Source organism: Amphiura filiformis, chromosome 5 (assembly GCF_039555335.1).
Source record: "Amphiura filiformis chromosome 5, Afil_fr2py, whole genome shotgun sequence".
NCBI classification, from domain to species: Eukaryota; Metazoa; Echinodermata; class Ophiuroidea; order Amphilepidida; family Amphiuridae; genus Amphiura; species Amphiura filiformis.
Genome location: NC_092632.1, coordinates 48,533,976 through 48,549,949, shown reverse-complemented (window position 1 = coordinate 48,549,949; position 15,974 = coordinate 48,533,976). Strand labels below are relative to the sequence as shown.

At 39.8% G+C, this 15,974-nt stretch overlaps 1 protein-coding gene across 2 annotated transcripts in view; it reads right to left on the bottom strand.

The window, feature by feature from the left end:
- The window catches only part of LOC140153286 (glycerol-3-phosphate dehydrogenase, mitochondrial-like), a 30,932-nt gene extending 27,323 nt beyond the window's left edge, over positions 1 to 3,609 (bottom strand). The window contains exon 1 of one of the 2 annotated variants that reach the window (XM_072175991.1): positions 3,471 to 3,609. The gene's annotated coding sequence lies outside the window, so the exon portion shown is untranslated. The remainder of the gene's footprint in view (positions 1 to 3,470) is intronic. The other variant, XM_072175992.1, reaches the window with a different exon arrangement.
- Positions 3,610 to 15,974: the final 12,365 nt, after the last annotated feature.

The window sequence follows — 15,974 nt, the reverse complement described above, 5'->3', positions numbered from 1 at the left end:
ACTTTAGGTGCTGTCGTTTGGTCAAAATCCGAGATTCTGAATAAACCGCCTGAATCAGCGTTTTATTATTACGATAGAAATATTAGTCAAACGCGTGTATGCGATGTCAACACAGTACTACGTTACACGTGTGCGGGACAAACACACACACGCCGGAGGGTCGTACCATATTACAAACGCCGGAGTAACATGCATTGGCGCTAGTTGTAAATTCCTATTTTCTTTGCTTTACCTCACTTGTTCGGCTCAAAATTAAAAGGGGACATATCTGACCAGGGGTAGCGCTAGGTCGCTTTTTGGGGTCCCGGACCCACCACAATAGAGTTCGGACCCCCTGTTTTTAAATTTTCTGCAAGTTCAGGGGTCCCTGCAGACCAACAGTTTTTCAGTCTAGCGCAATTGCAAACATACTATTTATGCTGCATTTGTGTAACTCGGACTCACCAAACTCTACTCCGGACCCCCTACTTTTTAATTTTCTGCAAGTTCGGGGGTCCCTGCGGACACTGGAGTGTTTAGTTCTAGCGCTACCCATGTATCTGACAGTAAATGCTAATATTTTATTGAAAATGAATACTAATCTATTTTTAAAGAAATGTTATAATATGGCTTTAAGTCATAGTACACATAGCGAGTAGGTATAGTACCCGCACAACAACATGCATCATTGCATACAATGTACATGTGCATAGCCAGGACCTGTACAAAATTAATATACACCGGTTGGATGGTTAGAAGTATGCTTATAAATCTGTTAAAACAGAACCAGAATCAAACACAGGATATCTGTGATCATAACAATATACATGCTCAAGTCTTTATGGCATGTGTGCTACATTAAAGGGGGGTAACCCTATTGGTACTGGAGTTGGACTGTCTTTACAAGTACATACTAATATCAAATATCTCCCGATTTATGCTGCTTTGTGAAAAAACGAGAGCATTTTCAGCGTAAATGTGAATAAATAGCCAAATTTGCAATCCAATACCTTGTATGCGTGAATTGCATTCTGGGTAGGCATGCAACAACAACAATTCCCGTTCAGATGACTTAATGCTGACATGCTGCAATGCCGGCCCGTATTGAACGGAAAATATTTGTTTTTTTTCGTACCGTTTCAGAAAAAAAGGAAACAAAATATATTTCCCCTTGCAATATGTACATTTCAAATGAATATAAAAAAGTTTGGGTTAAAAATGGAGAGAAAAAAACCTTCCGATACCGGGTTTTGAACCGGGTACCTCGCGGGTAAACGGCGCGCTAGCCAATTGAGCTATTTCACCAACTGAAATAATCAAGGAATTGTTTTAATTATATACGGCGAACCGTCTCCTCAGCACTTAGCGTGGTTCGCTTTTTCTCTTCCCATGATCCGAAGTAATTTTATTGTTTACAAACTGGTATACCTGTAAAACCGCTGTGATTCATGATTTCTCCGAAATACATCGACTTGGAGCGTCAAATTTCAGGATAGTAATGAGAAAAATAGTATCTATTATGTGATACCAAAACCTCATCAACAATGAAAAAATCGGGGATGATGCCGTCGATCGGGTTACGGACCTTTAAATTGTAGAATCTATAATCAATTGCAGTAAACCTTTGACGAGCGCATATTTTAAGCATACGGTACATCGTGTATTACTGCGTTGGACACACTTGTTGTCTCTGATTAGTCCTGCCAGCAAGACTTCAGTCTTTATCATAAACATAATGACATCTGTAACTCTAGGTACGACGAGTTACAGTTACTGGAACTAGTCTCTGATGGGCTGCGGCGACCTGCTGTTACCGAGTGGAAATTTATGAATAAACTGCGCGCCGTACGTGTTGTTATAATTAAATGTAGTAAACCTTTGACGAGCGCGACTACCGTGATGTTGCACATTCGGAGCTAATAACGTTCATTCATTCATAAATTTCCACTTGGCACGGCAACAGCAGATCGCCAGCTCAGCAGCCAATCAGAGACAAGTGCGTCCAACGCAATAAATACGCGATGTATGCTTAAAATAAGCACTCGTCAAAAGTTTACTGCAAGCGATTTATAGCTCGAATTTGCAACATCACGGTACTAGTTAGACGTTCGCCTTTAGTATCTCTTTCCTTGTTGGAAAGGTATAACGTTGTGGAGATAGGAACATGTACGACCATCCGGGACCTACTCTGCCATGTTTGGCTGAGTAACGCCACGTTGAACACGGTCTTTTGTGCCTATGTAAATTATCCTCTGACAGGTATTGTGTTGAGAAATGACCTACCGACTTTCACGTGCTTGGAATTGTACCATTGACATTTATCAAATTTTGACGTTAGGACAACGATCGGATCTTTCTATATATGCAGATCATATTCGTTAGCCTGATATCTGGCCTTTAAACTTACCAATATTCTTCAGAAACTTGCTCATACTTCTTTACGGTATGAAATAGACGACATTTGTGTGATATTGGCAATGTCAAAGGTTACGATAATCTGGACTATTCTACTTTACGGGGAGTCCGAAATGAACTTTGGCATTGGCTGAAATGCATTTTTACTAGCGCAATCTCTGTTTGTAACTAAAGCATTTGGAGTTCCAAGACAATCCAGCGTGTATTTTTTATTCCAACGGGCGGCCGGCCGGTCGGACATGCGTGAGTTATTCTCGTTTTATACAGGTGTCTTACGTTTCATGTTAATTTACTATTCCTAGTCCACTACTCCGTCATTTATCCACCCCACAAGTAAAATGGACATGACGACCCCGAGATGTGGCGAGGTCAGATCTTGATTGCATGATGGTATAATTGAAGACCGAATTAAAAGACTAGTTTGCGTCTGACGTCAGGGCAAAGGCGCGATGTGATTGGTTACTGACCTGCGCAGTACGGCATTTTTGGTCTGGTTGACAGGACGTCATACGCAAACTAGCCTTTTCAATTTGGTCTTCAATTATACGGAAGATTTCGCATCAGGTCAAGAGGTCAAATGATGCCAATGATGTAAATAACGGAAGAACTGAACAATTCCCTCCAAGTAAATGCAAGCGTTTTCACGGCAAATCAACAGGGATCGTCGAATTGAAGGTAACACAAATGGGTACAATATGATGGTCAATATTGAGGTTCATTTAAATAGGTAGGGAAAGTGTGCATAAATATGAAAAATATGTTTTTTTTTTTTTTCAAATGGAATTTTACAGCTCTTGCGGTGACCCACGAACACAATGAAAAGGTCAATTTTCATCATTTATTTGTTCTGTTGCGTTCAACCATCTCCAACAATTTTTTCAATGTAAGTGCCTCTGGCCCTAGTGGAAGTAAAAACGGATACTATGGCCAGAGTTCTAGGGCTAGTACTAGTCGCGCTCCTGAAAGGTTTACTGCAAAATTATACTATAGTGACAAGTGTAGATTTATTTAGATAAGCTTAAACATGTTAACCCTCATGAACTCATGCTTTATATTTCAGAAGTAATATTTAATACCTTTTTATGGAATGTTCATGTTGAAGATCAGTTATACGTACTATTGTCCAAGTGCTGCAATTTGAGATATGCAGTGTGATCTATAATAAAATCATCGGGTCGAATGACCAATGCATTTCAGGTGTTTTGGTTTTCGCCCATCACATACAGGAAGAAGAAAAACTCAAAAAGGTCATTGTAAGGTCGTTTGAGATGATGCGCACAACAAACTGCGCAGTTTGTTTTGATCACAAACCACACTCATGCACAGATCACACATGTGCATGGAGTAAGCTTATACGGGTATGTATTAACTTTTGATACTATTGATACTATTGATATATATATATCTTTTATATCATGGTTTATCATGTTTTAATATCATATGCACATTCGGACGAATACAACAATGTTCATGGGGATGGGGAGAATTTCTTGCCAGTCCAAATTCTGTCCGGGATTCTTTTCGGCCTATCATTTGTGACAATCAATGTTGCTGAAACTGTACTGGCACAATAAACAATTCCAGCTGCTAATTTTTTCTATCTTTTTTTAAAATGCCAAACACCCCAAATTATGCAGTAAAAAAGAGAAAAAATTCCAACAAAGACAAGAAGTCTGGTAAAAAAAGCCAGTGCCCCTTCGCCTAACCATGGCAATGGCTCCTTTCTTCTTTTTCCCGCCTCTCTTTCTCTCCCCTTCCCTTTTTCTCTCTCCACCCTCTTCTCTTTCTCTTTTCCCTTCCTTTTACCTCTTTTTTTTGCAAATCATAGGGGGCGTCTGCCCCCCTGCCTCCCCGTGACGCTGGTAATATAGATAAAGGGTCAGTAGTGCAGACCGCCAAGTTTGGGAACATTGTCAGAAATCTTCCTGAAAAATTAGCATTTTTGAAAGAACCATAAACCACATTTTCATGAAATTAGGGCCATCAATAAAACAAAATGGTTGAAACTTGCACCCGAAGTCCCTGAATCCACTGAACATCCCCGCACCCTCAATTCCAGTAGGCCTAACACTCCCCCTCCTCCTGGTGCAAAAGCTGTGGACAAGGTTTGTTGGTGGCAGGTTACAGATGGAAAGATCCATCAGAGTATTTCCTGCTGCCTTAATGTAGTCTCTGCGCCAGCAAGTGCTTGCAGACATTTTCTTTAATCAACATTATGAACTCAGAAAATAACAAATCCTTTTGACAGCTGCACATTTAGTAAGTTGCTTCACAAGGAAAGACAACACAGGAATTCACTTAGAAGTGAAATGACAAGTTGCTTACAAATGGCATGGAGAAAGCCGTGAAAGCCTTGGCAGATCAATTTAGCAGGGGGTATGGGTTTACATATGAATAGCTGAAGAATGTTTGATACCTGGTGGTCCCTACTCCCTGGATGATTTCTCCAAAGACTTTGATAAAGTTCCACCAGATGCTTACTAGATAAATGCAATTATAGCATAGAGGGAATATCTGTCGGACTGGATTAAGAACTTGCTGAGAGTAGCATGTGAGGGGAAGTTGTCAATTCTGAAACCAGTCCTGTCAGGGGTACCTCAGGGGACAGTTTTGGGCCCACTGCTGTTTGTCTGTTCATAAAAGATCTTCAAGACAACATTCAAAACAAAGACCACCTCTTTAGCTCTCTTTGCTGATACAAGACGATCTTAAACAGTAAAAAGACAGACTGCTTGGAAGATTAGTGTTAATTGTGCCAAGTGTTCCATCATGGAGATATTTCATTAGAAGAAGCCTCAACATAGTGATTACATTTTCTGTGGACATTGGACAACCACTCCAGATACCGAAGTCTCATCCATACTTGCAGCTTGATAACAAGCTATATTGGGTCAAGCAAGTTAACAACACAGTGAAGAAGGCAAACAAATCGTACTCCAGGTATGATGAGAGGAAATTTGTGGGTTTACCCAAAGGAGAGCATGGAGATGTTACAACCGCTTACATCACCTTAGTTCGACCTAAGCTAGAACATGCAAGCTGTATGTGGAATCCCTACATATTGGGGGCATTCGAGCGAGGATTGCTGTCGAGTATTAAATTTAGGACTGGTGTATTTTACAATGAGGGCCTGTCATGGTCCCCTACACACTGAACAAGTGCTAGGTTGATATTGACAAGGATACATAGATCCAGCCATCACCAATAATTAAAGCAGGACTAGAAACCAACAATCAGAGGTTCCATTTGGACAATGTCTGCAGTTTTCTTAAGTTCTTATTCCAGATGCTGGAAACTCGTAAAATAGTCGAGCATCAAAATATACTACTGTCTGTTCAATTAGCTTAGATTCTTGTATTTTTAAGATATTTGAAAAAATAAAAACTTGTGGTCAAAGTCATCAAAGAAGAGTGTTAGCGCAGCCTTAGACCCAACGTGATTTATACTTTTCAAATTCCAAAGTTCAATTTGAAATCCCATTTCTTTTCAAATTTGGTCTTTTCCCGCGACATTTTTATAACAAGCCGTATAACGTCGGGTACCATAAACTTTTTTGAATCAATCCATTTAGTGCAATAGGGACGGTTGTCATAATAATTAGATGCGCTGAGATAGTATTTATTCGATCATCCGCATCAGGAAGTATTGTCCAGCAAAATAGCTATAGGCCTAAGCCCCACTGTTGAAACATTAGGCCCCTACGTTATTATAATGATGTGATTTTCAGAATAGGCCCAGCTTATATAAATACATTCCTTGCTTATTTATTTATTTATTTATTTATTTATTTATTTATTTATTTATTTATTTATTTATTTATTTATTTATTTATTTATTTATTTATTTATTTTTATTTTTTTTTTTTTTTATTTATTGTGTGGATGGGTCTGAGAAGGTGTGAGCCCTACACATTTATTTTCAATCTGTTATTTCGTTTTGTTTGTTGAATACAAACTATGAGAAGAAGAATTGGAAACAAAAGAACCTTTGTACATGCACGAAAATATTATTCAAAACAATGACTTAGGTTACAGAAAACAATTCTTGTAAAGTGTAGGCCTATCTGAAAATGTCAAGCAAATGCTTATATTTTTGGGAAAGAATGGTGTTAATAAACAAAACTCAATTTACATTGTATCCATAAAATCAGTTGAAATAAGAACGAAATCCATAATTTTAATGTCATTGTTTAGGAAAAAATAAAGCTCGGAATAATGTTATGCATAAAACGTAATCGCGGACACCTCACCTCTCCTAATTTCGTACAACAAAAATCGGTAGACCATCATATCACCTATAGACCCTATCCAATAACCGGAACGGTATACAACAATTGAAATGGCAGGACAGATTTTTTTGCTAAATTCGATAGTGTCTATGCCCTAAGTTGAGAATGGACCGTCCCACCCGATTTGCGAAAAGGTCGCGAACCCTTTTGGTGGACCCAAGTAACTGCCTAAAATGAGGCAAAATTGAAAAGAAATGGGGATTTAAATTGAACTTTGGATTTTGAAAAGTGTAAATCACGTTGGGTCTAAGGCTGTGCTAACACTTTTCTTTGATGACTTTGACCACAATTTGATATTTTTTCAAATATCTTAAAAATACAAGAATCTAAGCTAATTGAACAGACAGTAACCACTTCCAGTGTAGTGTTGCCAAGAAATAGTGAATATTGTGGTGCATCAAAATCAAGAAATGTCGGTCATATGATTCTTTATGGTGGTCAATGCAGTACAAATTAATTGCATTCAAACGAAGGTAATCAATCGATTCCATTCATTCGTGTAAGAAATGAATATAAATTGCTTGTAATGTATATTGAATTCTAGACTCAAATTTATTTTAATGTAAGGTTTCAGTATCATACTGATAAAGCTTGGATTGGAAATTGCAGAATAGAGAGGGGACAAAGTGATGGGAGGAAAGAAGCTGGATGGGAGGGATAGAAGAGGAAGGAGCTAGAGTAGAGGAGGGAGGAATTGGCCGACGTTTCCAATTTCAACATCACTGTCACCACAAGATCATTTTTTTTCAGTTATTGGTCATAGTAATATATAGTTTGCAAATTGCGGAGAAGGGTAAATGTAATACCACAACAATAAACAAATAATTTAAAAAACATGAACTGAATAAGCAAGTGAGAGGGTTAGAAGAAATGAACTTGAGATTGCAGAGGAGAGGATGGAAATAATGTTCAGGGAGGCACATATCCACTGTCTTCGCCACTGATACATTGCGGACCCACAACATCATCCATGGCATTACGAGCATGGTAATTTGCAAGTCTGAAATCTTTTTATAAAGTGTCACATTAATGTGGACCAGCGTGACATCAAAGTTTTAAATTGAGTTTGGACCTGTTCTATGCCTATATTGTGATGAGAGATATGAGCGAGAGGGGCACTTGACCACTTCATACACCGATTTTCCATAACTTGTTTTATTCAGGCTTCCGTCATTGTCTATCGACAAATATGAGCTAATATAAGTACGATTGACAGCACTCTTAATCCACCTCTATTCGGGTGGACTTATCTGCTTATCAGCATAAGGAGGTCTGTATTGTGTAGAATGCGAATAACAGTCATCCGGGAACTGAAGTTTGAGATAAATCATTTCATGCTCTTATTCAAACTCATGCATTCTGCTACAGGTAATAGAGAAGAAGATGATATGATCACCCCGAGTTGAGTCAATTCGGCCGATCACCTCATGAGTATTCAGGGACGGCAAATGATTCATCTGTATTGTAGAGGAAACATGTAGAAATGCTGAAAATGAGAGGTCTGGTTGTAAGAACAACTACAATCTCATGAATCTGGTAGTCCCAGTTGCTACGGAGGCCGCTGATGTTGTTGAAGCAAGTGATGGATGATCATGGATCTATTCTGAGCTGGAGTCCAGCCGCTGGAGTCCAGCCGCTGAACTTTGGTTCGGATGGATATCTCCAGAAATGAATGAATGCAAAAACAGTGTTTAGAAATCGAGGACTAGATTGGTGTTTAGAAAAATAAATGTCTAGGATTTAATCACTTTCTAAACACTGTTTTTGCAGTGCAGAATCAAAGGTATTATTAGTATAATCACAAATTCAAAATAATTTATGTCAGTTCGCGCCAAGGTCGTCAATAAGGGCGCGTTCTCACTATGCCTGTTTGAAGCTCGGGGAAAGTGGCTATACACGGAAGTTTGTTTGAGATGCTTGCCGTAGTTTGATGAGCAGCATGCTTCTCGTGCAGTGTGAAAACAACGGCATCGCGGCAAGATACAGATTTTATCCAGTTTCAGAATTAAACAAAACGACTTTGAACTTCAAAAGGATATTATTCAGGTGTAATATATTCGTTTTTGAGGTGTACATTTTGCTAGACTGAGTCAAAATTATTTGATGGTGATTTAGAGGTTGTGTTGCGTGAAAATCGGCGTGCTTGACCAAAATCAGAAATAACAACCCGATGTATTTCTCTGATTTTTACACGTATATAGGCCTAATATAAGATAATAGTTTTTAGAGCGTTTTATTTCAGATCTTTCCAAATTATACATATCACAAAATAACATATCCATAGATTGCAGAAATATATCAGGGGGCCTGGAAATAAAAAATGATCTTTCAAAATTGATAGTCTAGTATAGAAGTTTGATTTGTGCTGTGAGTTTGACTCAAAAAGGCTTCAAAACATGCATTGCAACAGAATTTGTGACGTCATGCATTGATATTATAACATCCGGGTAAGTGGAGCCGATCCTACATCAGCATTTTGGTGTTAGTGAGAACGCGAAATCAATGTGGACTGAGTCCACTTGTATGTGGACTCGGACCTAGGTACGAGACCCCATGTCTGTAGTGAGAACACGACCTAAAAGATCCGCCCATTTCGAGGCTGCAAGATGTTACAATCAAGTTCAACTAATAGTGCTATTATTGTCTCCAGAATTGAACAGTTCTACCAGGATCCGTACAACAACAAGACTTCAGTAGGACCTCCACATTTAGAAAACAGTACCTACAACATGTTTTCATACACATTAACATCAGTAACATTTACAGCAAGGGCACAACTGCTATCCACCTTCGTATGTAGAGTGACAAGATCCGTATTGACCAAGGAATAAGACAGGCAACATCATGCCTTCAAACCTTTCCATTGCCGCTATGGAAGCCATTATTCGCAAGCTAGACTGGGGAAAGGGGATTAACATCAACATGATCAATGGAGAGAAACTAAATCACATCAGATTTGCTGACGAGTGACGACATCATCATCATCTTCTTCCAATAGCCATCAACTTCAGAAAATCATAAGATCTGGAATCCCTAGTGTTTTTAACACATCTGCTAGGGCCTTGCCCCCTTTCCAGAACAAATGCTCCTCAAAATAAAAAAGACCATTAACCCAACCAGCAAACTGAAAATTGCCATTGTGAACTGTCGTAGTATTCGTGACAAAGCAGCCCTCCTTGAAACCTTCCTGCAAACAAATACCACTGATATCATCATTGGAACTGACTGAGTCTTGGATAAATTCTACCATATTATCATCTGCTGAAATGTTTCCCACGCTATCTCCAAATCTTCAGAAAATTACCCAGAGTTTCCCATGGAGGCGGCGTTTTTGTGGCTGTGAGAAACACCATTCCCTCTTTTGAAAGGACAGATCTCTCTGTGGATGACACTGAGCTCCTCTGGTGCCAGGCAACATTGCCTGGGCAAACCGTACTCATGGGAAGTTTTTACAGACCTCCATATGATATCGCTGAACCCATTGAAAGACTTGGTATTTCACTCAGTAAGATCACTGACCAATCTGGCTCACCATTAATAATAGTTGGTGGCGACTTCAACGTCCCCGGTTTAACATGGGATGACACTCCCAGTATGACGACCAAAAAACCCATGCAATAGACTCTCCTGAATGTAATTGATGACCATCACTTGTCTCAGTTACTAGTAGTAGATTCCCCTAACAGAAGGAATTCAAATGGACCAGAAAACGTCCTAGACTTCCTGTTCACGAGTCACCCATCTTCGGTATCTGATGTTAGACCCTACGTTGGCACAAGTGATCACTGTTGAAAAAAATTGGACTTGGTTCAAAGACAATCTAAGCTATATACTTGGTCTGCACAAATGTTCCCCATACACTAATCAGAGGGAACAATCGTGTTCCCTGCATGGTTCTCTTCAAAACTGAAAAGGCTGTGCAGCAAAAAGGAAAAGTTTTACATCAGAGCAAAGAAGTCAGGAAAGAAATCGGATTGGGTGAAGTATCACAGAGTGCAAAAAGACACTGACTGGAAGATCAGAAGTGCTCACAGAATCTATGTGAAGAACATCATGGAATCGGATAACCTCGGAGACTTTTGGCGATATGCCCGTTCTCGTAGAAGCGATAACATTGGTGTCCAACCAATGGCAACCATTGGTTGGTGGTAAACTCTACACAGAAGATCAAGAAAGAGCTCAAGTTCTTGGAAAGCAATTTGAAAGTGTCTTCACACATGAAGATCGTGATCATGCAATACTGCCTCAAATGCAACCAAGTCCGTATCCTGATATGCCTCCAATCATGATCCACGTAGCTGGTGTTAGGAAACCTCTTCAGAACATCAATGTCTCTAAAGCCATCTGTCCTGAACTGATTGCGAACCAGGCCTAAAGATTGCTTCTGGTGAAATAGCGCCAATTCTGCAGCATATTTTTCAGCAAACTTCAGACACTGGTGAACTTCCGCTGGACTGGCCATGGCGTATAGCGAACATAACTCCAATTTTCAAAAAGGGCTCAACTATTGCTCTTGGAACCTACAGACCCGTTTCCTTAACTTGTACTTGCTGCAGACTCATCGAACACATTGACAGTATAAATCTCATGAAGCACCTAACCAAATGGAATATTCTTGCTGAAAACCATCATGCTTTTCGCAGAGCTAGCTGATTTAACTACCCATGACTTAGCATCCAATCTCGACAAAGGACTTTCTACTGATGGCTATACTTGACTTTTCAAAAGCCTTTGACCATGTTAACGTCATGCCCACCAACGTCTTCTGACCAAGCTTGAGTATTACGGAATTCGTTCTAACACCAAAAACTGGATTAGTACTTTTGTGACCAAGCGATTCCAACATGTTGTTGTGAATGGAAAAAACTTCTGATTGGGTTCCTGTCTTGTGGTACACATCAAGGTACGGTCTTGGGACCGCAGCTCTGACTCCTTCACATTAATGATATTCATAAAAACGTCTCCAATACTATCCGGCTCTTCACTGACGATTGTCTAGTCTACAGATCTATCAAATCTCCAGAAGATGTGCGGACTCTACAGGATGACTTAAACACTGTGGTGATGTGGGCTGAGACATGGGGAATGAGATTCAACCCGAGTAAATGTTAGAACATGAGAATTACAAGAAGCAGGGACCCAACCTACAATATGCCAGATTCAAAAAGACCTTCGCTGGAACAGCCAGGTTGATCATGCTACTGCAAAGGCCACTAGAATTCTCATCTTCATCAGGAGAAACTTTTACCATACTTCATCCTCTTCTAAGGAGAAGCTCTACCATACGCTCGTCCGCCCACATCTAGATTACGCCTCTGCGGCTTGGAATCCGTATACCACCAATAATATAAATCGCCTCGAGTCTGTGCAGAAGAGAGCAGTTAGATTTGTCACAAATACATATGATCGTGACTCCAGTATTTCTTCCATTATAAAATTGTTAATGGACGTCCCTGGAAGAGCGACGGGGAGACTACAGATCTTCTGTTTGTACAAGATCGTAAATAACTTTATGGACATAAAGTATCACTCCGAAAATTGACAGAGCCAGACGAGGACACAGTAACTAATTCCAGCAACACTACACCAAATCTGATGCCTACACAAATTCTTAAAGCCTGGAACAGACTTCCGACCGACATTCGGTCGACATTATCTCGCTACCGAAACCTAACACTTTTAAAACCGCACTTGCTTTAGAAGCTATGTGACGCCGACACCAACAGCAAGCCTTAATACTCACTCTCCTCACCTCCAGTCAAAACGCCTTTATGGAGTTCTCAGGAGGATATCAACCAATAGTACTTAACAACTCTGCCCCCAAGAAACAAATCTACATGATCTACATCCAACAAACATCACTGGAAAAGGTAGAAGAATATTATACTGGGTATGTTGTCCAAGTGGTTAAATGACCTATGGTGCGGAGACCCGGTCCATGATATAGAAATTGCAACAAAAACTGAGAATAACACAACATAGCATGGATAGCACTACATTCGGTCTCTACGCGCTAGCGCGTGGCGCTCGCTAAATCTGTGAAGGCCACTGACTGTTTTAGTTGACAGGCTAAGTTGACTCGATGGTTATGATTTCGTTGGGAGTTGGTTCCAGTTCTTTTTTGTTTTTGGAAAATACGAATGTACCCAGCAGTCTTTGGTTCCTGTTGGGCGTTGGTATGCCTTACTGCGATGATGTTTGGTACGGCGGTTTACCGGCTGCAGAAACGCAGGCGGCATAGGACACGCAACACGGACGTACGAGGCTGGCGAAGATACAGGGCTGACAGCCCCATTCACAATACACGGTTAGCGATTATAAATGGACAATTAACATACTTGCAGTGGGGTACTTTGCAGAACCCCAACGGTTTTAGAGTAAGATAATTTTGCTTTGACACCACATAACAAATTTAGAATTGTTTGTGAAGATTTCATGATTATGTGTTAATCCAATGGCGACGTCAAAAATAGCGATATCGCATCCACCATCATCTGCAGAAACGTTCATTCCGGGATGGCAGCCTCCCGGGGCAGCCTGTCCATTGGCGATCTTAGGCATCATGGTGACCCTTGCTACCTTCCTCCTCTGTTCGAGAGAGTCTCAACCCAATGTTGAGATGCTGCTGCTTGGGCTACTCTCTCTGCTGTAATCATTTTTCACGAAACGTGCTGCTCTTCTTTGAACAGACTCAATTTTCTATTTTTGCTCCAAAACGTGTGTGTATTCTAATAACGCACACCAGTATAGTATATGCAGTGGCTTTCAGGTCTTGGGGGCATGAAACAAGGTTTCTTGATATGAAACCCAAGGACATGTTGGCTTTGGCTGTGATGTTGTTGATATGTTTGGCTAACTAAGACCATTTGTGATCTCAACCCCAAGGTAGGTGTTTTTTTTGTTTCTTGCAAAGAGTGTTTCGTGTGTTTTTATATCCAGTGGGCACAGGTTAGGATTTCGACGTTAAATCAACGTTGATACAACGTCGAAGTTTCAACCTAACCTGATTTCAACATGATTGCAACCTAGAGGTTAGTTGAAATCAGGTTGAAATTTCCACGTTGATATAACGTTGAAATTTCAACCTGTTTTTAACCAACTTTCAATCCCAAAATTAAGGAGGTTAAAATCAGGTTGAAGTCCACATGGAAATACAGCGTGATTTCAACCTGATTTCGACGTCCGGGCGTCGAAATTTCAACGTGATCGTCAGGTGTGCCCACCGGGATATTCTCCTTCAATTAGTAAATAATACCAGTATCATGAGTGTTGTGAAGGGGATAAGAAACCAGGTTGGTAAGGTGTGTTACAAACGTTTGAAAAACTGTCATGTCAGTCCAGGTACAGGTGGTGAATTGCAATACTCATGATACTGGAGGTGACTACGCGTATGATGGACTGTTGAGGCCCTTGGCACCAAAAATAACAAAAACAAAAAAGCATTTTAAACCCATGTTCTTTTTCTTGGTATAGAACAAAGCCATGTGACCCCATCTAGAATACCGTAAACGTTCGCCTAATGGCGCTTTTGGATTCTTAGAAATGTGAGAGCGCCAGCCTTGTAAAATCTCAACAGCATTAAGGATACGTGTATGTTAAATTGAGCAACCTGGACATAATGCCTCAGAAAAAAATATCGTGACATGACCCAATACTTTAGGTCACTAGGTTAGTTGCTAGAGCAGCAAATGTTTTGGGGTTTCTTCAGGTATTCTTTCTCAAAGTGCCATTGGACTTAATTTGTAAATCGAATCATACGTTATACCTAACTCATTTTGGTAAATCTTTTTATAACATTGTAATTTCTTCATATTTTTTTAAATATTCTTCAGTTCAAAATTACACCCTTCTATTGTCTGACCCGTTAGCTCAGTCGGTAAAGGGTGCGCCTTGAATGGTGAATGGTTCTTGCTCGAATCTTGATTCCTTCCCCCACTTTTATGTGAAGAAGGGTCAAGAAATGTTTTGGAATTTTGTCCCCATTTTACGAACGAATATTGTGAATTTTTTTCATTTAATTTTTATTTTCTTATTTTTTTTTTAGATAAATAGGCACTGCGAACAAACGGCAACAAAAACCGCTGACAAAATTTGCTCCACCTGCTACCTATCAATGCGTGATATATTCCACTACATTTAACAGTTAAATGACCTTTGAAAAATAGAACGGCCTCAATGTTTCAAATTGTGTAACTACGTTACTTTATTCATTTATGCATTATAAATGATCAGCTATTTTTCTTTTCTTAAAAGGATCGAACCCAAGTAGATCAGACCATTGATCATATAACTATCAGACCACGAAGTAGTTACGTAACTCCGTGATGGTATCGGAACCAAGCACTGTTTGTATGGCGATCATTACGATCACGCTGTTTTGGTATGCCTTTTTTGTGTACTGATTGTTTCGATCGTGGTTCATTACTTAAGCGCGTGATCCCGTTGATATAGTAACATTACGTAACTTCGATACCGGGCTTCGATACTGAATAGTTGTTGAGTACACATAATATGGAAAGCTATTGGGGTATTGTCCCGGGTATTGTGTGCCTTCCAAAGCGCCTTATAACATGTTCTCATTGTGTTGTGGAATCCTAGCCAGTATTCAATGATAGCTATAGAGGCCTTGCGTTTATCGATTGGCTCCAAACAAAGGATTTGAACTGGTTTCTTCCCCGTAATCATGGCGCAGTGCAGTCCATTCAATCAAATGTTGTCATCAACTTATTTGATCGTAGTGCATTTTGTTATGTATGTGAGACGAACTGTCGCGGTAGAAGCAATCATGCTTTTGTTGAATGCATTTGAGTAGTCCGCCATATTTACGGGATGATACGTCATATGCACAGCCTCTATTCAGTTGGTTGTTGTATGATTTTGTTCGTTCACTCATTCAAATTTTATTTATATCATTTGAAGACTGAGCCTATTATGATACATCCTCCGTGGAACAGTTTCAAACAAATATAGCTAGGGATTATTGGGGCAGAGGTTATCTTTTGAATCCTCTTAGAGGGCTATCGTTTTTTTCGGAAGGGGGTCCCAAATGTACAAAAAGTCTGCGTCAATAAAATTGCGCACCCTCTATTTCGGCAACAAAAATTTTATGATTCCAAACCCCAAAATTGTATTGAAATCAGTCTTTTTAAATAATATAACACACTTTCTGTGGTCATCGTGTGACTCCATACATTTTGGTCATAAAACATTTTTTGACCCCCTCCTATTATTCTTTCCAATACTTTATGCCCCCCGTATATTTGGGACCCCCCCCCTTTCGAATAATACTCGC